Source organism: Erinaceus europaeus, chromosome 11 (genome assembly GCF_950295315.1).
Source record: "Erinaceus europaeus chromosome 11, mEriEur2.1, whole genome shotgun sequence".
Classification (NCBI taxonomy): Eukaryota; Metazoa; Chordata; class Mammalia; order Eulipotyphla; family Erinaceidae; genus Erinaceus; species Erinaceus europaeus.
In genome coordinates this window covers 119,022,856-119,043,336 of record NC_080172.1, presented here as the reverse complement: position 1 = coordinate 119,043,336, position 20,481 = coordinate 119,022,856, and the positions used below count along the sequence as shown (strand labels likewise).

At 53.0% G+C, this 20,481-nt stretch overlaps 1 protein-coding gene across 1 annotated transcript in view; it reads left to right on the top strand.

The window, feature by feature from the left end:
- The window catches only part of DDOST (dolichyl-diphosphooligosaccharide--protein glycosyltransferase non-catalytic subunit), a 321,069-nt gene extending 300,813 nt beyond the window's left edge, over positions 1-20,256 (top strand). Inside the window, exon 12 of the mRNA XM_060200899.1 lies at positions 20,245-20,256. The gene's annotated coding sequence lies outside the window, so the exon portion shown is untranslated. The remainder of the gene's footprint in view (positions 1-20,244) is intronic.
- Positions 20,257-20,481: the final 225 nt, after the last annotated feature.

Sequence of the window (20,481 nt, the reverse complement as noted above, 5' to 3'; positions counted from 1 at the left end):
CCTGGGCAGTGACAACAGGGCGGCAGAGCCCTGAGACTGGACCTCCCACCCCTGCTGCTCTGCAGGGTGCTGGGCCTGCCTGAGTTGGTCCCCTCTACATCCCTTTGGCCTCCTGCCCAGGGACCGCCGGCCTCGGGCCTCGACTTCCTTCCCCGGAGAGTCTTGGTGCAGTCCATAGGTGGCTCCGGTCATGGTGTCCATGGGCATGTCCTGTCTTACAGCCAGTCTCGAGCCGTCGCTGCCTGCCCCTACCCACCCCAGAGCCACCAGGGGGTATTTCTAGGCTTCAAAGTGCAGCCCTGAAAGGTCTCAGGCAAGACACCTGGCCCCTGGGGAACAGGGTGGACAGCACCCTGAGAGCTCCAGGTGCGCTGTGATCAAGAACAAGAGGCCTGACGCTGGGGCGAGGGAATCAGCCTGCAGTGCAGAGTGGAAGGCATAGAAAGGAGATGCTGGGACAGGATGGACCCAACACACCCTTCAGGTCTCCGCAGAGAGGACTTTGCCCCGTGTTAGAGATAAAGGGGTTCAGAGAGGGGAATGACCTGTCCAGGGCCGCACAGAGCAGGGATTCTGATTGAGTTCAGACAGGCTGGGGGTGTGGGTCCACCTGCCAACACCCATGTCCAGCAGAGAAGCAATGACAGAAGCCATAACTCCCACCTTCTGTTCCCCATAAAGAATCTGGGTCCAGACTCTCAGAGGGAGAAATGTCAGGGGAAGATGCCTAGAGGGCTCTGAACTCCAACTCCCATCAGGACCCAGAGAGAGAGGAGGAAAAAAGGGAGGGATATTAGGATGTGTTGATTTGGAAAAGAAGAGAAGACAGGAATATGGAAAAAGAAAGAACAGATACATATGAACGTAGACAGACAGTTGTAGAAACAGATGTCGGTTCACACCTGTGACTTGGGGAGAATCACTGCAGTTCTCAGTGGAGGGAATGATGGGGACACAGAATGCTGGTGGTGGGAACAGTGTGCAATTATAACCCTGCTGTCATATATGTCTTTCCTCCAGGGTTCTTGCTGGGGCTCGGTGCTGGCACTATGAATCCACGGCTCCTGGTGGCCATTGTTTCCATTTTATTGGACAGGACAGAGAGAAATTAAGAGGAGGGGGGGATAGAGAGGGAGAGAGGAAGACAGACACCTGCAGGCCTTCACTGCTCATGAAGTGCTCCTGCAGGTGAGGAGCTGGGGGTTTGAACCCAGGTCCTTGTGCTTAGTACTATGTACAATTAACTGGGTGTACGACTGCCCAGTCTCTGATAATTGTGTAAATATTAAGTCACTAATAAAATTTAAATAAAAATTCAGTTTCTGAAGAGTTTTCTTTTGCACCTTGCTGGCCTTTTAAAAAAATACTATTATTGGATAGAGACAAAAGTAGAGAGGGGAAGGGGAGAGAGGGAGAGAGACACCTGCAGCTCTGCTTCATCACTCCTGAAGTTTTCCCCTGTAGGTGAAGACTGGGGGCTTGAACCTGTGTCTTTGTGCACTCTAGCTTAATCAGCTGCACTGCTGCCTGCCCCCTTGCTGGCATTTCACAGATGCCAACATATGCCAGGCGCAGAGGATCAGTGTGGAAGGGGTGAGTCTCCACGGCACTCCAAGTGAGGCTGGGAGTCAGGTGCTGTGCTGTACAGGTCAGAGGAGGACTCAGCAGGCGGGTGCTGGGCTACTCTCAGAGGTGATTTTGCCTTTCTTCCTCTCTCTTTGATGGGCCATAGAGAAATTCAGAGGGAAGATGGAGATAAAGCAGGAGAGAGGCAGAGAGACACCTGCGGCCCTGCTCCACCCTGGCAAAGCTTTCCCCTTGCAGGTGGGGACCAGGGGCTTGAACCTGGGTCATTGTGCGCTGTCATGTGAGCACAGGTACGCCACATGGCCTCTCTGACTTAGTTGCTGTGCTCTGGCTTGGCCCTGCCTTCTGTGACTGGGGTCGGTCACAGACTGATGAGGGAGTGAGTCTTCTTGGGGACAGCACGCTGCCTTCATCACGGGCAAGACTGATCAAGACCAGTGTACATCCACATCCTATCTGGCCACGTTCTCGCAGCTGGACCTCGGGCCAGTGTCCTCAGCAGGCAGGAGGAAGCGAGAAGAGACATCAGAGAGTTGTCCAAGTGGAAATGGCACGGAGTTCCCAGCCAGCCTGCATTCTCGAAGCCATTCCACACACGCTGTCTCGTTCAGGCCTTCTGAGCACCCCACTTAGCTCTGAGGGAGAGGAAGCAGAGCCTGCGGCCAAGAGCCCAAGACTGGGGTGACTGTGTCACTTTTCAGCTCAGAGCCTGGAATCCCTGGGGTGGGTAGAAAGCACGGCTGCAGCTGGGCAGTGACGCACACGTCTAAGCGTGCACACATCACCAAGCACAGGACCCGGTGTGGAGTCCCCACTCCCCCTTGCCTGGGGACGCTTCAGAGCTGCAAGGCAGGTCTGCAGGTGTCTTTCTCTCCTTTTCTCATTTTCTCTCTGTCCTATCTTGAATATAACCGGATAAAATGAAATAGAATCAAGCATGACTCCTCAGCATTCCAAGCTCCCTCTAAGGTCTCCAAAGCCCAGCTCGTAGTCTCAGAAAGTTCAGAGATCTGTTGCCCCAAGAGCCCCCTGTGGGATTATGTGAAAGCTTGGTAGAGCTTAGGGGAGCTCTTCCATCCTTGGATGGAGGTCTGGAAAGAAACCCCACTTGTTAGCCTCTCTCCTTATAGGGATGAGCCAAGAGGGAAAAGTCTCCCAGACTCAGTTTCTCCTTGTTAGTCTCTCAAGCTCACAGAAAGCCTACAGACCTCTCACACTTAGTTTCTCCCTGCTAGCAGCAGGCCAAATGGCTGCCTGCTTGAGGGTTCACTCAAAGTTCTCACACTCAAAGTTCACACATCCACTTCACCTTTTGATCATAAAGGAGAACACTCTCTATCATACGCCTCAAACACCAGACAGAGAAACCCCAAAATCTTATTTCCCTGTGCCCTTTGATATCTGTGATTCACATCAAGCTTTGTTTTCCTTCGTCTCTGCCTCACCTTACTGGTTTAACCCCTATGCTTCTCTCAAATGCCTCTGGATAATTAACTCGCCTGCATCATGGAGACTAATTGTCTTGACCTTTATGTATCTCATCAATTCTTGTCATACCAGCCCCCTACCCTAGGGGCAAGCTGATCTTTAAGAAACCTGTAATTTCTGACGTATGTGAAAAATGTTGTTTAACTTCCTATATAAACCCAAACACACCTTCAAATAAATGAGTGTTTGTACCAGAATACTCTCTGAATCCTCTTTTCTGAATCTCTGAGCCCTTGAGCTAGTGAGAGAGGATCGGTGGCTTACCTCCTGGCTGGATCCCCTCCACGGGAGTGCCAGCAGCCCCCCGTCACAGTCTGTCCACTGTCCACCCTGCCTACTCAGGGGACCCAAACCTCCAGGAATCAAGGTCAGAAGAGAGAGAGAGAGAGGCGGCAGACTACAGGCCCTGGGATATGACCCGGGTTGGGGAGGAGGCTGCCAGCTTGGGGAGGGGGGTGAACAGCTGCCTTAACTCGAGGCCTTGGGGTGCTCTGGGTGATCACATGAGTCTCCAGACTTGCTGGAAAGAGGAACCGCAGGCTGGGGGTGAGAAGAACGCACAACCTGCAGCAACAGTTCCGGAGGTTGGAAGTGCAGACTCTGGTATGTGAGCGGCTGTACCCTCTGGCCCTCTGCAGCCAGAGGAGAGCCCTGTCCCACCACCCCTCACTCCTGACGCCCTTGGCATTGCCGGCTTGCAGCCACACACCTTCTCCTCTGCCACCATCTCCAGGCAGCCATCCCCCTACCCTGTGTGTCTCTGTGTCTCTCTGTCTCCTAGCATCCCTGTCCTGTTTCAGGTGCCAGCACCAGCCCCTGATCAAGGCCTACGCCAATCTATTGTGACTTCCTCCTGGCTTGATGAGATCCTTCTGAAGACCTTCCTTCCAAAGAAGCCCATGTTCACATGCTTGGGTTAAGACTCGAAGACATGTTTCTCGATTGAAAAATCATTTTCATATGAGGCAGGAAGAAAGGATGAGACAGAGGACGCATGCAGGCCATGGCTCTGTCTCATGAGGTGGTGGGGATTGAACCCAGGGCCTTGGCATCTAATGCATGTGCTCCACCCCCTCACCGCTCCAGCTCTGAACAGGTCTGTTTGGGGGACACACAGTTTAACCTGTACAGAAACCCCATTTTAGAAGGAAGGAAAAGACACAGAAAAGGCCCAGGAGTGTAAGTCTGGAAGCCACGTCCTGGGCACTTGTAGGAGTTAGTTGGGGAAGGAACACAGCTGCTGGCATGATGATTACTGAAGTCATGAACCCTTAGGACTTACCTAAAATAGACTCCTAGCTTCTTCCCATCAAAGATCCCTACTTTCATTCGCTCTATTCCTACCTTTAGGTTCCTGATTATTAAACAACTTGTCCAGCTTTTTATCTTCCTGCCTTTTAGCCACCAAGTTGCAGGTGCTGCCATAACACCATCCTGACCTCCCTGGGTGGATGCCCTCACCCATGTGTCCTGGAGCCTCCCCTCCCCAGAGCCCTGCCCCACTAGGGACAGATAGACACAGGCTGGGGGTGTGGGTCCACCTGCCAACACCCATGTCCAGTGGAGAAGCAATGACAGAAGCCAGAGCTCCCACCTTCTGCTCCCCATAGAGAATTTGGGTCCATGCTGAGAGAGAGAGAGAGAGAGAGAGAGAGAGGTGTCAGGGGAAGATGACCAGAGGGCTTTGAACTCCAGCTCCATCAGCACCCAGAGAGAGAAGAGGAAAAGGGTTATTTGGATGTAGTGATAGGTATAGGTGTGACTTGAAAATGAAGAGATGATAGAACCTTAAAAAAAGGACAAACGTATACAAATGTAGACAGATAGTTGTAGAAATAAGTTAACCCTTATCTGTAAGCTTGGGAGAACTGCTGCGGCTTCCAGTGGAGGGATTGGGGATTCAGAACTCTGGTGGTGGGAACAGTGTGGAGTTGGACCCCTGTTATCTTGTAATTTTGTTAATATTAAATCACTAATAGAAAGAAAGAAAGAAAGAAAGAAAGAAAGAAAGAAAGAAAGAAAGAAAGAAAGATAGTTCCCAGGATTGAGGCTCATGAACTAGATGGTCCAGGAGCCCCTGTGTCCTGTGTCCTCCTAGGGGTGACTGCTGCCCACTCCTGGTTTGACTTGTGGGAATGTCTGAACTCGTGGCTTGGAGACCACAGGACACTACCCCCTCCTCTGGGCTTGGAGACTGCTCTCTGTCAAGCAAGGGCACAGAGCCCATAGACAGCACGGCTAGGCCGAGGGCTCAGCACAGTGCCACCACGGGTCCAGCGGTCTTTCCGCACCATGGGCTCAGTCCTTCTCTCCACAGGCTGACAGCAAGGAGCTGAGTGTCTCCACGGAAGGTTCTGCATGTCCCCGAGCCCCGTGGACACGAGGAGCTGCTGAGGTCAAGCTGCCCTGCCCGTGTCTCAGGGACGTTGCTCCTCTTGGCAAGTCTAGCCTCCCAGCAGCCCGGCAAGGTGAGGCTTGATATTGCCCCTTTTGGAAATGAGGACACTGGGGGGCCAGGTGGTGGCACATCTGGTTAAGTGCACATGCTACAGGGCACAAGGACCCGGGTTCAAGCCCCTGGTCCCCACCTGCAGGGGGACAGCTTCACAAGTGGTGAAGCAGGCCTGCAGGTGTCTCTCTGTCTCTGGTTCTATCTCCTTCTCCCTTCTCAATTTTTCTCTCTCTACACAACAATCAATAAAATCTTTAGAAGTTGAACTTGAGGGAAATGCCTCTCTTGTCAGCATCATGCCTTCTCCCCCGCCCTCACCTCATGGGGCTTTCCATGACCTGCTTCCTCTGTGACGCTCCTTCCAAGGAGCCCTGGCCCCCATGGCTACAGTCCCCGCAGACACGCACGGTCCTGTTGATGGGTCTCACTGCTTTGTGGCTGCTTGTGCCGAGGGCGCTGGCCACAGAGACGCACTCCCGCCAGGTTTGAGGGCTCTCCCCTCCCCTAAAGTCCTCCTGAGGATGGGCCTTAGGCCCAGTCCCCTAGGAATGGAGACACCTGACTGGGCACCAATGGGAGCTTCCCTGGAGCGAGGCTGTTGCCCTGGCTCCTGCTTAACTCCTTGAGCTGGGGGAGCCTGGGTTCTGCCGGTGTGGCCCAGGTCAGCGTCAGGCCATACCAGGCCAGTGACACTGTTGCCAAGGGGGCTGCAGACCCCGAGAGAGTCTTTGACCTCAGTTCCAGAGAAGAGCCAGCAGGAGGAAGGGACAGGGCTTCAGGGACGTGTCCATCCTGAGGCGGGTCCCCTGTCCCCAAAGTCTCAGTCTGGTGATGTCTCCCTGACACCCAGGTCTGTGCCCAGTGTGCAGTGCAGGCTGATGCACTCTCGTGCCTCCCAGACACAGCCTACGAAGCTCTCCCACCGGCCACCGGGCTTGCAGCCGGAGACACACAGCATCAGCCATGTTTTTCCCTCCAGGCTTATCCTGGGGGTTGGTGTCAGCACTACTAATCCACTGCTCCTGTGGCCACTTTTCCTCCATTTTATTAGATAGGACGGAGAGAAATTGAGAGGAGGGGGAGATAGAGAAGGAGAGAGACAGAGAGATGCCTGTAGCCCTGCTTCAACACTTGTGAAGATTGCCCCTGCAGGTGGGGAGCCAGAGGCCTGAAGCCAGGTCCTTGTGCACTGTGATGTGAGCACTTAGCCAGGTGTGCTACTATTTTTTAATGTTTATTTATTCCTTTTTGTTGCCCTTGTTGTTTTATTGTTGTAATTATTGTTGTTGTTATTGATGGCGTCATTGTTGGACAGAGAGAAATGGAGAGAGGAGGGGAAGACAGAGAGGGGGAGAGAAAGACAGACACCTGCAGACCTGCTTCACCACCTGTGAAGTGACTCCCCTGCAGGTGGGGAGCCGGGAGCTCAAACTGGGATCCTCATGCCGGTGCTTGTGCTTTGTGCCACCTGCGCTTAACCCGCTGCGCTACCACCCGACTTCCCTATTTGTTTTTGTGTTCCCATCAGATTACTTGTAATAGGCCAACTCTGAAAACCATGATGATGATGAGCAGACTGTTTTCACACGGTGGGAAGCTACTCACAACACAGAGAAGCCACTCCGTGCAGGGCAGAGGCAGCTCAGGAATTCATCTTGCTTAAAGAAGACAGCAAAAGGTAGTAAGTGATGCATAACGCTATCAGGAGAACACGGGTCATCTGTAGGAGCAGTGGTGGCTGGCGGGAGGTACCGGTGGCTTCGCAGAAACGCGAGATTTAAGACGAGAAAGGGAAGGGGAATGCGGACAGGTGGTGAGTGTGTCCTGGCTAGAGATCTGTCAGCTCTGACATGTGGCTGTCAGGGCTGTGCTCCACTGACCCGAGCCAAGTCACTTTAGAGAGACGGGGGACAGAGCGAGAGACGCCAAGCGCTTTGCCAAGCTCCCCCAGTGTGCCGAGGCCACGCCGGGAGTGGGGTTGTCTGAACACCGAACAGGTCACTGTACAGCCAAGAGACCTCACAGGCCCCAACGGTAAGCTCTGAACTTGCTGGCTCTATGCCCAGGGTAAGTGGGAATCTACCGGCAGGGTTTTGTTTGGCCCGGGCGGGCAACGTTCCTTGAAGTTTACTTCATTTCTATCTTCCTTCTTTGCCTTTTTCTTTCTGTCACTCCTTCCTCCTGTCCCTCCCTCTTTCCTCCCTTTCTTCTTCCTTCCTTTCTCCTCCCCTCCCTCCCTTCATCCTTTCTCCCTTCCTCCCTCCCTTCCTTTCACCTCCCCTCCCTCCCTTCTTCCTTCTATGCCTCCACCTGTGTACCTACCCCCTCCCAGCCAGGCAGTGAACCTGTCTGCAGCCACCGAGTCCAAGTCCCACTGCACCTCAGCCAAGCACAGCAAAAGTCACACCCTCAAGATGCCCACAAGCAGGGCTGACTTCTGGAGACCCAGTGATTTGCCAGGCTCGTCGGTCAGAAGACATTCCAGAAAGCCCTTGTTCCCCCACTTCCAGGGAGGCCGGAGAAGAAGAGTCAGCTGGGCCGTCCATCCGTCACCAGCACCAGCCGTCGGGAACGTCGTGCGGTCTGGGCAACACCGTCGGCTGGGTCCCGGGGCCTGCAGCCCGCCAGGCTTTAGAAAGCTGTGGCAGACTGCCACAGCTGAGGCCCCTCTCTGCATCTTTCCCGTTGACTCTTCTGCCAGCCGGGTGGCTGTCAGGCAAGTTTCCGCTTTCCTGAAGAAGCTATCCTGATATCTGGCTTTTCTTTGTTTTTTGCCCCCTGGGTTATCGCTGGGCCTCAGTGGCAGCACTACAAACACTGCTCCTGGAGGCCTCCCCCTCCCATTTCATTATTTTATTATTTCCATTCTGAATAGGACAGAGAAATTGAGAGAGGAAGGGGGAGAGAGAGAGAGAGAGACCTGCAGACCTGCTTCACCGCTCATGAAGCAGACCCCTGAAGGTGGGCAGCCAGGGCCTCGAACCCAGATCCCTGCGCAGGCCTTTGTGCTTAGCACTATGTGCGCTAACCAGGTGCGCCACCGCCCGCCCCCTACACCTGGCGTGCTCTTCAGGCTTCCTGTGAGCAGATCTTGTAGGCGGTGTCGCCGCTCCCACAGGCAGAAGGCAGAGGAGGCCACTCTGTGGGGACACAGCCTGAGCGTGGAGTCCGTCGGCCCAAGCCTGCAGGCTCTGCTGGGTCCAGGGCACATTACGGCCGGCAGCCCTCTGGGCCGGGCAGGCAGGGCAGCGTGGGGGAGTCGGCTGATTCCCAGCCCCTCTGCTTGCAGGATGAGGGTGGCCTTGCGGCACAGAAGGGCGTGGGGACCCATAGCACAGATCGCATCTAACAGCGGGACAGTGCTGAAAGGCTAGGATCTGGATAATCGGTCACAGAGGTAAGATGGTGGCCAGAGGACCAGCAGCTTCCTGCAGGGCACCTAAATTCTCAGAGGATGACTGGGAATATCTGAGCCACACCCCAGTCTCTCTTGTGACCCTGTTGCAAAAGGAAAAGCATCTGGGGAGTCGGGCGGTAGTCCAGCGGGTTAAGTGCACGTGGCGCAAAGCGCAAGGACCAGCACAAGGATCCCGGTTTGAGCTCCCAGCTCCCCACCTGCAGGGGAGTCACTTCTCAGGCGGTGAAGCAGGTCTGCAGGTGTCTGTCTTTCTCTGCCCCTCTCTGTCTTCCCCTCCTCTCTCCATTTCTCTGTCCTATCCAGCAATGATGACAACAATAACTACAACAATAAAACAAGGGCAACAAAAAGGGAATAAATATATACATATATAAATAAATATATAATATAATAAGTATAATATAATATATAATATAATAAATATAATATATGGTATAATGTAATAAATAATATAATATAACATAATATATAATATAATAAATATAATAAATGTATAAATAAATGTTTAAACAAAAAAAGGAAAAGCATCTGAAGACTCCATCTGTGGCTTCACAGCGAGGCGTCTCTCCTCTGCAGTGCCCTCCAGCACCCCCAGGGCAGGGCTGGGGAGGGCCACAACTAAACACCTTGCCTGGAGGGGAGAGAACCTTCCAGACACTGGGGGACATTTCGTGTTTGTTTAAGATGCTTCTGGGCACAGAGTAGCTTCTCAGCAGATGTTGACAAAGGCAAGAGAAGTGGGGCACTGGGTGCGGAGGGAGGTGGATGGGAGAGAAAAGAAATAGAAGGGGACTCGAGACAGACAGGAAATAGAAGGGGACTCGAGACAGACGGGAAATAGAAGGGGACTCGAAACAGACAGGAAAGCCATGGCTTTGCTCAGCTGTGTGGGTGGATGGGGCAGGTGGGGACAGGGCGGGTCCTGCAGGTGAGCCAGTCGGATGCACCTGTGCTGTGCTCCATGCCCACCTGTGTGGCTCTGCTTCTGGCTGGCAGCTCTCTCTAAAGACCAGGCCTCCTCAGCGTCGAGGGAGGGATCCCTGGCCGGCCCCAGAGGGGCACATTCTCTGTGGAGCCAAGGCAGCCCCAGCACACTGGCTGCGGGCTGGGCTCCCAGGGCGCCAGCTGGAGCCTCTCCAATGCCCCACTTGCCCTTTCCTGTCTGGCAGACAGGCTTGGCTGGGCGTCGCCATGGTGATCGCTGTGATGTCACTGGGGAGTAAATCAAATCCAGGTGGCACAGCCCAGCAGGGTTACTGAGAACAAGGACAGAAGCCCGAGTAGGGAGGGAGTCAGAGGCCTCTGCACCTGCCTGGCTGCCAGGAGGCTCCCCGTGCACACACTCTGAGCACCTACTGTGCGCCACACACCCAGGTGCAGGGGAGGGGCTGCACACTTCACAGTCTAGTGAGGGGGTAGCACGCACTAAATGACAGGACTAAACTGCTGTGGCTCACGCGTGGAGGGAGAGACCAGGGAGGGCACTGGCCCCCACGGGTGCTGCCGTAATAAGGTGCCTCAGGCCGGCATGATGGCAGCAAGCAGGCTTCTCACCACTCTGGAAACAGAAGCTGGAGAGGCAGGGAGGAGAGGCAGGGAGGAGAGGCAGGGAGGAGAGGCAGGGAGGAGAGGCAGGGAGAGGCAGGAGAGACAGGAGAGGCCTCACCCCGCTGCTGTCAGCTGGCCCTGGTCTGCATGCTCACAGTTTCTCCTCCTCACACATGACCATCAGAGCTGCAGACTCAGAGCCCCGTCTCCGTGGCGTTACTTAGCCCTGACCACTCCCTTGAGGGCGGCCTCCAAGCACTGTCAAAATAGGATGAGGATTTATACATAGCATTTGGGGAGGGGCACACTGGCATTTCTTTTTTTAATTTTTTAAAATCATTTATTTATTTCCTTTTGTTGCCCTTATTGTTTTATTGTTGTTGTAGTTATTGTTGTTGTTGGATAGGACAGAGAGAAATGGAGAGAGGAGGGGAAGACAGGGGGAGAGAAAGACAGACACCTGCAGACCTGCTTCACCACCTGTGAAACGACTCCCCTGCAGGTGGGGAGCCGGGGCTCGAACCGGGATCTTTATGCTGGTCCTTGTGCTTGGTGCTACATGCGCTTAACCCGCTGTGCTACCTACCACCCGACTCCCAACCGGCATTTCTTAAATGCCAAGGACGAGGTGTAAAAGTGCTAAGAACTCGTAAGATTGGCTGAAAGAAGCAAATACCTCAAAAGCCACTGCAAAGGATGTGGGTTCACCTCAGGTGCCAGGAACCCAAGAAAATGGCAGTCGGGTTGCAAAAACCACCTTACTTTCAGGTCGGCTTTGGGGTTTGTCTGGGGAAGGAATAAGAGTAGTAGCAAGTCCGTGACAGAACAAGGGGTCCATCCCACAGCTTCAGTGATCAATCTCTAGAATGCAAACCAGGGCAGGGTGGTCTGTTTTCTGTGTCTTGCCTGAGAACCCTCTATTGGACAACCTCTAAAATCTCTACCGTGGCCAGGCAGATGACCCCACCCATATGTCCTGGAGCCTCCCCTCCCCAGAGCCCTGCCCCACTAGGGACAGACAGACACAGGCTGGGGGTGTGGATCCACCTGCCAACACCCATGTCCAGTGGAGAAGCAATGACAGAAGCCAGAACTCTCATCTTCTGCTCCCCATAAAGAATTCGGGTCCATCCTCCCAGAGGGGGAGAAATGTCAGGGGAAGATGCCCAGAGGGCTCTGAACCGCAACTCCATCAGGATTTGAAGACAGAAGAGGGAAAGTAGGAAAGACATTTGGAAGTAGTAGTACGTGAAGGAAAGGAAGACAAGTCGAAACCATGGGGAACTATATAAAAATATAGGCGGAGAGTTGTAGAAATAAAAGTCAATCCATGTCCGTGACCTTGGGAGAACTGCTGAAGCTTCCTGTGGAGGGAGTGGGGATCCAGAACCCTGGTGGTGGGACCCTGTGTCTTACGACTTTATGAATCGATGTTGAGTCACTAATAACATTAAGAATGAATCTCTGTGGTGGGGACTTGGTGCTTTCCCTCAGCTGCTTCTGTCTGTCCTTCTACCCACGACTGGGTCTTCCATCAGAAGCCTGAGAACAGTTGTGAGGACGTCTGGTCATTATGGAGCAGCCAAGACGAGGACCAAGAGGGAGAAAGAAAGACCCCCGAGAACAGCCCGCGTCCCCATGTCTGCTCACTTCCTAGTGACTGCTGCCCATCCTTCTGTCTCTTGCAGAGAGTAGCCATCAGAGGGCTGGGTGGCGTCTTCTTGAAGCTGAGGTGAGGAGACTGCTGTCTGCTGCTGTCACATGAGCTTTGGCCAGAGGAGAGCAGGCTCCATCCATCGCCACCCAAATGTGAGTGGAGGCCCAAGCCTTGCTCACATCAACCATCGTTTCTTTCTGCTTGACAGAACAATCACGTGGGTAAGAAGACAGGCCACAGACTGTGAGCTTGTGTGACAAATACGTGGGTTCAGGGACAAGCAGGGTCAGACCTTGAGTAGTTGTTTTTTCATTTTTATTAGTGATTTAATAATGATGAACAAGATTGTAAGATCACAGGGGTACAATTCCACACACAGCTCCCACCACCAGAGTTTCTGTCCCATCCCCTCCACTGGAAGCGTCTCTATTCTTTATCCCTCTGAGAGTATGGAACAAAATTCTTTTTTTTTTAAAAAAAATTATTTATTTGTTAGATGGAAACAGTGACAAGACCACAGGATAAGAGGGGTACAACTGCACACAATTCCCACCACCAGATCTCCGCATCTCCTCCCCTCCCCTGACAGCTTTCCTGTTCTCTCTCCCTCTGGGAGCATGGACCCAGGGTCATTGTGGGATGCAGAAGGTGGAAGGTCTGGCTTCTGTAATGGCTTCCCGCTGAACATGGGTGTTGACAGGTCGGTCCATACTCCCAGCCTGCCTCTCTCTTTCCCTAGTGGGGCAGGGCTCTGGGGAAGCGGGGCTCCAGGACACATGGGTGGGGTTGTCTGTCCAGGGAAGTCTGGTTGGCATCATGGTAGCATCTGGAACCTGGTGGTTGAAAAAGAGTTAAGCTATAAAGCAGAGCAAATAGTTGAATCATGAACCTAAAGGGAAGAATATTGCAGATGAAGATTTGGGATCAGTTTTGGGAAAGCTGTAGGTCTATTTCAGGTCTATTCCAAGGGGCCCTTTAGCACATTCTGAAATGTCCCAGCCATGACCACAAGATGCGATGCGAGTTCAGACCTACAGGGATGCAGAGGTCACACAGGCTCCTGTGCTGAATATGGGCCCCAGATCACATCAGTGGGGTTTACAGTCAACAATATTTATATACTTTACCCATATTTGGGAGCTACTCTCTTTCCTGATCCAGATTTCTAGTCCTTTTTCCAACAATGACACCATCTCCCCAGACAATAATTTAGGTCACCTGTATGTTTTTTTAAATTTTAATTTATAAACTGGAAATATTGACAAGACTATTGGATAAGAAAGGTGCAATTCCATACAGTTCCCACCTCCAGAGTTCTGTATCCCCTCCCTTCCCTTGCTAGCTTCCCTAGTCTTTATCCAAGCTGTGCCTGAGCAGGACTCTGGCCCAGGTGGGCGGGCGGAAACAGCAGGCTGGCGTCATTAGGAGAAGCAGCACAGGGAGCAACAATCATCTATCACTTGACACTGAGAATGTGGTGTGGTTGGTCTGAGTGTGTTACTGCATCACTTCAAATCATCTTTATTATAAAGATTAACAGTGCGTGTAACAAGCATTACTTTTTATTTTATTTTTTGCCCCCAGGGTTATTGCTGGGGCTTAGTGCTAGCACTGTGAATCCACTGCTCCTGGCAGCCACCCTCCCCCATTTTATTTGACAGGACAGAGAAATGGAGAGAGGATGAGAGACAGAGAGGGGGAGAGACAGAGAGACACCTGCAGACCTCCTTTACCACTCATGAAGCTTCCCCCCTGCAGGTGGGGAGCCGGGGGCTTGAACCTGGATCCTCGCGTGGGTTCTTGTGTTTAGCACTGTGTGCATTTAACCCAGTGCACCACCACCCGGCCCCCACAACTGTCATGTGGTTCCTTGAACAACACAGATTTGAGTGGTACAGATGCAGGTATACATGAGGTTTTTTCCTATTATTTGACAAGACAGAGAGAAACTGAGAGAGGAAGAAGAGGCAGAGAGAGGGAGAGAGATGCCTGCAGACCTGCTTCACTGCTCTTAAAGGGCCCCCCTGCAGGGGCAGAGCAGGGACGCGAACCCAGCTCCTTGCGTGAGCTTAACCCGTGGCGTACACTCACGGGTCACTGCGTCCATGTCATTCAAACACACGTGGGTTTCTTTTACACAGGTGTGACTAACACAGACCCACCTAAATGTGGTTTTTTTTTTCTCTTACTTTCCACAGAACCTGTATTTATAGATTCAACCCATGGAGAAGGGGGAAGAAGGTGCATTGGAAGGACTTGAGCATCTGCAGGTGTGTTACCTGAGGAGCGGAGTGTGAAGACTCCTGAAATCAAGCCCTGCACTTCCCAAGAGGTGACTGGGATTTGGTCTGCCAGACTGGAAAGGCCATGCTGGGTGTCCGTACCTCCCGGCAGGAGTCCTCCCCGCCCCAGAGATTCTCTGCTCCTGTCTTTAGCACAAAGCAGTGCCGGGTGGTGACACACCTGGGTAGCACACACATCACAGGGCACAAGGACCCAGGTTCAAGCCCCCGGTCCCCACCTGTAGGGGGGAAGCTTCACAAGTGGTGAAGCAGGTCTATGGGTGTCTGACTCTCTCTCTCTCTGTGTCTCCCCCCTCTCCTCTCAATTTCTCTCTGTCCCTACTCAATAGTAAATAAATAAAGATATATTTTTTAAAGCTTTATTTATTTATCAATGAGAAAGATAGGAGGAGAGAGAGAAAGAACCACACACCATCCTGGTACGTCTGCTGCTGGGGATTGAACTCAGGACCCCATGCTTGAGAGTCCAGTGCTTTATCCACTGAGCCACCTCCCGGACCACAATAAATAAAGATACTTTTAAAAAAGACAAAGCACATTTCCCAAAGTATTTCCCCATCAAGCCTATGAGGCAGATACTGTTACTGCTCCCACTTTGTGGGCGAGGGAACTGAGGCTCAGAGGTTTTTGTTCTCAGCGCAGTAAAGCAGCCAGTGACTCTGGCTTCACAGGACTGAGGCCCTGCTGTTCTGTCAGGCTCAAAGAGCAGAGGCAGTGCCCACAGTGGCCGTGACTTGCCATGACCCAGAGACTGTGACTGGCAGCTTCTCCCCTGAGTGCTTCCCTGGTCCCTGCAGCTTCTTCCTCTGTGTGTCCCCGTGCCCCCCCCCCCCCCCCCCCCCCCGCGCCTGGGGCAGGGGCCTGAGTCACCAACAGCAGGTGGCTCACAGCCTGTGGACTGACAAACGGGCTGATACAGTGGCTGCTTCTCCAAGCAGCTGCTGGGGGGGGGGGGGGGAATTCCAAGTGTGAAATGCTGATTATTGATGATCGTGATTGTTCTCCTGGCCGCAGGCACTGCGTCTGCTTAGCAGGAAGAGGTGGGGCATTCCTGCCAAAGCCGGAAAGACGGATTCATGCGGATGGATTCTGTCCTTGGAGAGGAGGCTGTGGGGTATTATTGTTTGCTTCTGAATGACTTCTAGACTGGAAAAAAGAACCCACCATCCTGGATTGGACGCCTGGTCTGGCCAAAGGCCGTGTGTCCTTGTGAGACTTGCTCGGCCCCTCTGTGCCTCTGAGTCATGGTGGACGAGATAGCAGTGGGGACCAGAGCACGTCAAGATCCATCTAGAAGCCCTGCAGGTTGCCAGGGTGTCGCAGGGCACCACCAAGGCGCTCACTGCCTGGCTGTCTGTGCCACCCCACCTTCTTCTACCAACTGGGCCTCTCGAATACCAAGCCTCTTGCTTCCTGGCTTCCTCAGGACGTGACAGATGGATTTGTCCTCTGTGAACATGGTGGGGAAGGGGAGGAGCCCTCTTCCCTCCTCCATAACCGGGCGTTGGCGCACTTGGTTGAGTGCACACATTGCCATGAGCGAGGGTCTGGGTTTGAGCCCTCACTTGCAGGGGAAAGAAAGCCTCACAGGCGGTGAAGCAGATCTGCAGGCATCTGTCTCTCCCTCCTCTTTATCCTACTCAATAAAATTGAAATTAGAAGAAGGAAGAGATAACTGCTGGAAGCAGTGGATTCCGAGTGTCAGCGTTGATCCTCAGAGATAACCCTGAGGACCAAAAAGGAAAAAAAGAGCCTCAGTCCTTGCACTTGGCACCCTGGCGAGGTCAGCACGGCACCGTGGGGGTTAACTGCAGCGCTCACTCATGGGGAGCAGCGGAGCTGGCCAGCGGCTGGGCCTGTCCATGCTGGCACGACCTGAGAACTCCAAACCCAAGAACTGAAGCTGCATCACATGACAGTGTGTAAGGATCCAGGTTCAAGCCCCGGTCCCCACCTGCAGGGGAAGGTTTCATGAGTGGTGAAGCAGGGCTACTGGCCTGTCTGTCTGTCTATCTATCTATATCTATCTACTATCTATCTATCTCTCTCTCCTCCCCTCTCAATTTCTTTGTCTCTATCCAGTAATAATAAAAGGTATTTTTAAAAAAGTACTGCAGGACGGAGGGTAGATAGCATAATGGTTATGCAAACAGTCTCTCATGCCTGAGATTCCAAGGTCCCAGGTTCTAGCCCCTGCACCACTACCAGCCAGGGCCGAATGGTGCTCTGGTAAAAAAAATTCTTGCGGCTGGGTGCCCGAGTTAAGAAAACAAGTCTCTCTCCCAAGGCTGGAGATGACTGAGAGGCTGAGCACCCGCGTGCAGGAGGCCCTGGACTTGACCCTTGTGGACCAACCCTCCCCCCCCCAGCAGGCTCAGAGACCCCTGGGTTTTGTCTGAGTATTTTACAGGCAAGAGGACTGAGGGTCACAGGAGATCAGATTTATGGGAGTCTCTGCCGTGTGCACTCCTTCACCCTGGCCCTGGGAGAAGCAAGCTGCCCGGAGTCCTGCAGGGCCCAGGACCTTTGCTGCTCCCCAGGCATCGTGGGGGTGCCTCTATGACCCTCCCTTCCACCCCCTGTCCATGTGGGCATGAGGTGAGCACTGAGCTGCCTGGCAGGGAGATGGGAGGAGAGCCTCCCTGGGCCTCATGAGGCCTTGCACTGCCCCCGCCTTTGTTCTACCCAGCACAAGGCTTCCCGAGCCACTTCTGCACAGGCCTGCACCCGTGGAGACAACAGAGCCGCCTGACTCAGCTGAGCCTGGGGCGCCAGCAGGAGAGACTTGGTCTGCAGAGAGATCCAGACAGATGCCCAGTAGACGTCTCCCCCCACCCTGCGCCTGCGCCTGCTCTGCGGAAACTGGAGGCCCACAAGGATCAGGACGCCCTGTGAGCCTGGTTTCCAGTTGCAGGAGGGGAGACTCAGATGGACTGAACAAGCCGTCCAGGATGTGCCGGTCAGCAGATGGCACAGCAGAGATTTCAGCCTGGGTCATTCCTGTGTTAGCTCAAGAGTCTCCTCCTCCAGGAAGCTTTCCCAGCATGCCCAAGTTCTCTCTCTCTCTCTGTCTCTCTCTTTCTTTCTTCCCATGACAGAGATAGAGAGATAGATAAAGGGAAACACCAGAGCACTGCTTGGCTCTGTCTTATTACGATGGGCCCGGGGATTGAACCTGGGGCCTCTGGTGTACTACCACTGTGTTATGCCCTTGTCTCCTTTTCCATGTTTTAAAATATTTATTTATAAATTACAAGAGAAAATGAAATAGCACAGAGAATGAGACCAGAGCACTTCTGTGCAATTCTGATATAAAGTGGCGTCAGGAATCGAACCTGCAACTTTTGGGTCTCACGCATGAAAGGTATGCATTCTAACAGGATGAGATATCTCCGTGGCCTCGTCCTTTCCATGCTAGGACTACCTGAGAATTATTTTTTATTAGTGATTTAATAATTATTAACAAGACTGTAAGATAATAGGGACACAATTCCACACAGTTCCTACCACCAGAGTTCCGTGTCCCACCCGCTCCTCCCCCCACCCATAGACATGGCTGTTGAGGTGGGTGAGGGTGGTGTTCCTGTGTTGCAATGGGGTCTGGGTCCTGGGGCGGGGGGGGGGGTGATGCAGGACATGGAGGCTGGGAAACTGGGGCCCTGAGCAGGCCTGGAAGACACAAAACCCCAAAGGGCCGTGGAGTCCTGACGGCTGTGGAACAGACCAGACCTTTGAGTGGGTCCACTCTGCACACCTGCACTGACAGACGGACACTCACTCAGGCTCGGCCCCTCTGTGAGTGGAGGGGAGCAAACTGCTGCCTTAGCTTCTCTGAGCCTGGGCTCCGCAGCTGTGAGGCTGCTGGAGGAGTGGTCCCGCCCTGCCTGACTGGGCGCTGATGTTTGCAGGGGGTCCAGCGAGACCAGGAAATACCTGTGTTGCTTTAAGCATGTTGTTGGCGTGGCTTCTTTAGGAAGCCTCATTTCTGTTTGTAGCTCGTGACAACCACTTAAGAAACGTCAAATGGGTCCATGTGGGCTAGCGTCGAGGGAGAGAGAGATAACCCAGGAACCAAGCTGGTGGTGGTAGCAATACAAATCTTTATTCAGGTGGGCGCCCCAGAGTCCAGCATGTAGGCACCTGGTTAAAGCCACGGGCAGCCAAAAACCGCAATGGCCGGCATCTGCCTCCCCCTGCATGCCCCCTTCCCCCTACCGCAGGACCCAGAAGGGCCAAACCTGTCCTGGAAGTAGCTTCACAATCCATAGATAATTAGGAGAGGGGCAGAGAAAAACGGGAGGGACTGGAAAGGTAGAACCTCCCTAGCAACCATTGCTAAGGATTCAGCAGGCTGGAATTAGCAATATCCTATGGGGATTTTGGAAGGAGACCTTTAGTCATTTGTAAGACAGAGCGGGAGATTTAAATAATAAAGGGACATGGAATGTAGGGTGCTTTGGGGGGGCAGGGGGGGAGGATGGATGTCCCCTCAAGTCAAGCCCTGCCAAGCTCAACCACTTGCTCACGACTTCCCAACAGGTCCAGGTCAGGCCTCCTCCAGAGGCTCCCGCCAGTCGCGGGGAGAACCGAGGTGAGGCTGGTCCTGCCAGAGACGGCATCCAGGCTGCGCTGCATCTATTTGCTGCTCCTTGGAAAGGATTCATGTGGCTGGTCATTTGTTGTAAGTACTACCCTGGCAGGTTGGGAGCTATACTCCAACCTCTGAATTAATCTGGGAGGTTCAAGATTGTTGATGTTAAAATGGAACATTTGGCTTCTGCTTCATGACTTGGTAAATAAAAACGCTGAGAGGGAGAAAAAATTAAAATCTTGGCTTTCTCGTTGCTTCTTTTCATTCAGAACACTCTGTGTTCCATTTCTGGACTTACATTATGATATTTATCTTTTAGTAGTTTCAAACATGTTTTCACTCTAAGTGACTTGGACTAGGCATCATGCCGAGTCCTTGAGAAATGAGAATATGACGGCCGAGGCCCCTGCTCTCCAGAAGCTGAGGGTGTTGAGGGAAATGGCATGAAGGACGCGACACAAGCAGAATTAATCAGACTGAGTTGCGATTTCACGGACACCCTCCATTATTCTACTAAGGCCACTGGCATCTAGGCTGCTTCCACACCTGGGTGTTGTGAATGGCGCAGTGTGGACACACGTGTCAGCAGAGAGGTGGCCGGATACGGGCTGAGAGCAGGGACTTCCGGAGGCTGGCTGGGGAATAAAGGCAGCCATGTTTCGCTCTCCCCGGTAAACTAGGAAAAGCAACAGAAGTCACCCGAAAACTCAGCAAGTTGCGACCAGGATTTCTCTAGAAACTCACCGAGCCACAGGTGAGTACAGACGTGCGTGGCTCTCGGACAGAAAGGGGGTGAGGGGGAGATTCTTGGGACTGAAATGTTGTATTCAGGGGCAGCCAGCTCCCAACTGGGAGACTGGCAGCTGAGGTTCACCACTGCCTGTTCTTAGTCAAAGAAACAGCTGTTAAAGAGAGAAAGAATGGAAGAAGGAAAGAAAGAAAGAAAAAGAAAGAAAGAGGACCACCTAAGCCAGGGGTGAGTACAGATGCCTGTGGCTTGTGGGCAGAGAGGGTGAGGGGCCATTCCCAGGACAAACGCTGGTGCTCAGAGACGCAGACCAGTGTCTGAGCTCCACCACTCCCAGGTGCGAGTTTAAGCAACAAAGAACTGTCAAAAATAAGAAATCACCTAAGAACCCACCAGTTTACAGCTAACTTGTTGAGTCTCCATTGCTGTTGCCCCCACAGAGGCTAGAACAGCAGTGTGGAGACCCTCTGTTGGCATCAGGGACACTGATCAGGCACCATTATCTGAGACTTGACTCACACTAATGTCCTATTTACAGAAACCGCTGGCAGCACGTGACTTCCCTGACGACCAGAGGCTTTGTGAAGGCTGCTTCTCTCCCACACATTTGGAAAAGCTCTTCTCTTTCAGGTATGGTCTCAGACTGGCTGCACTCAGTGGTCGCAGGCACACTTAATTAACAGACAGGC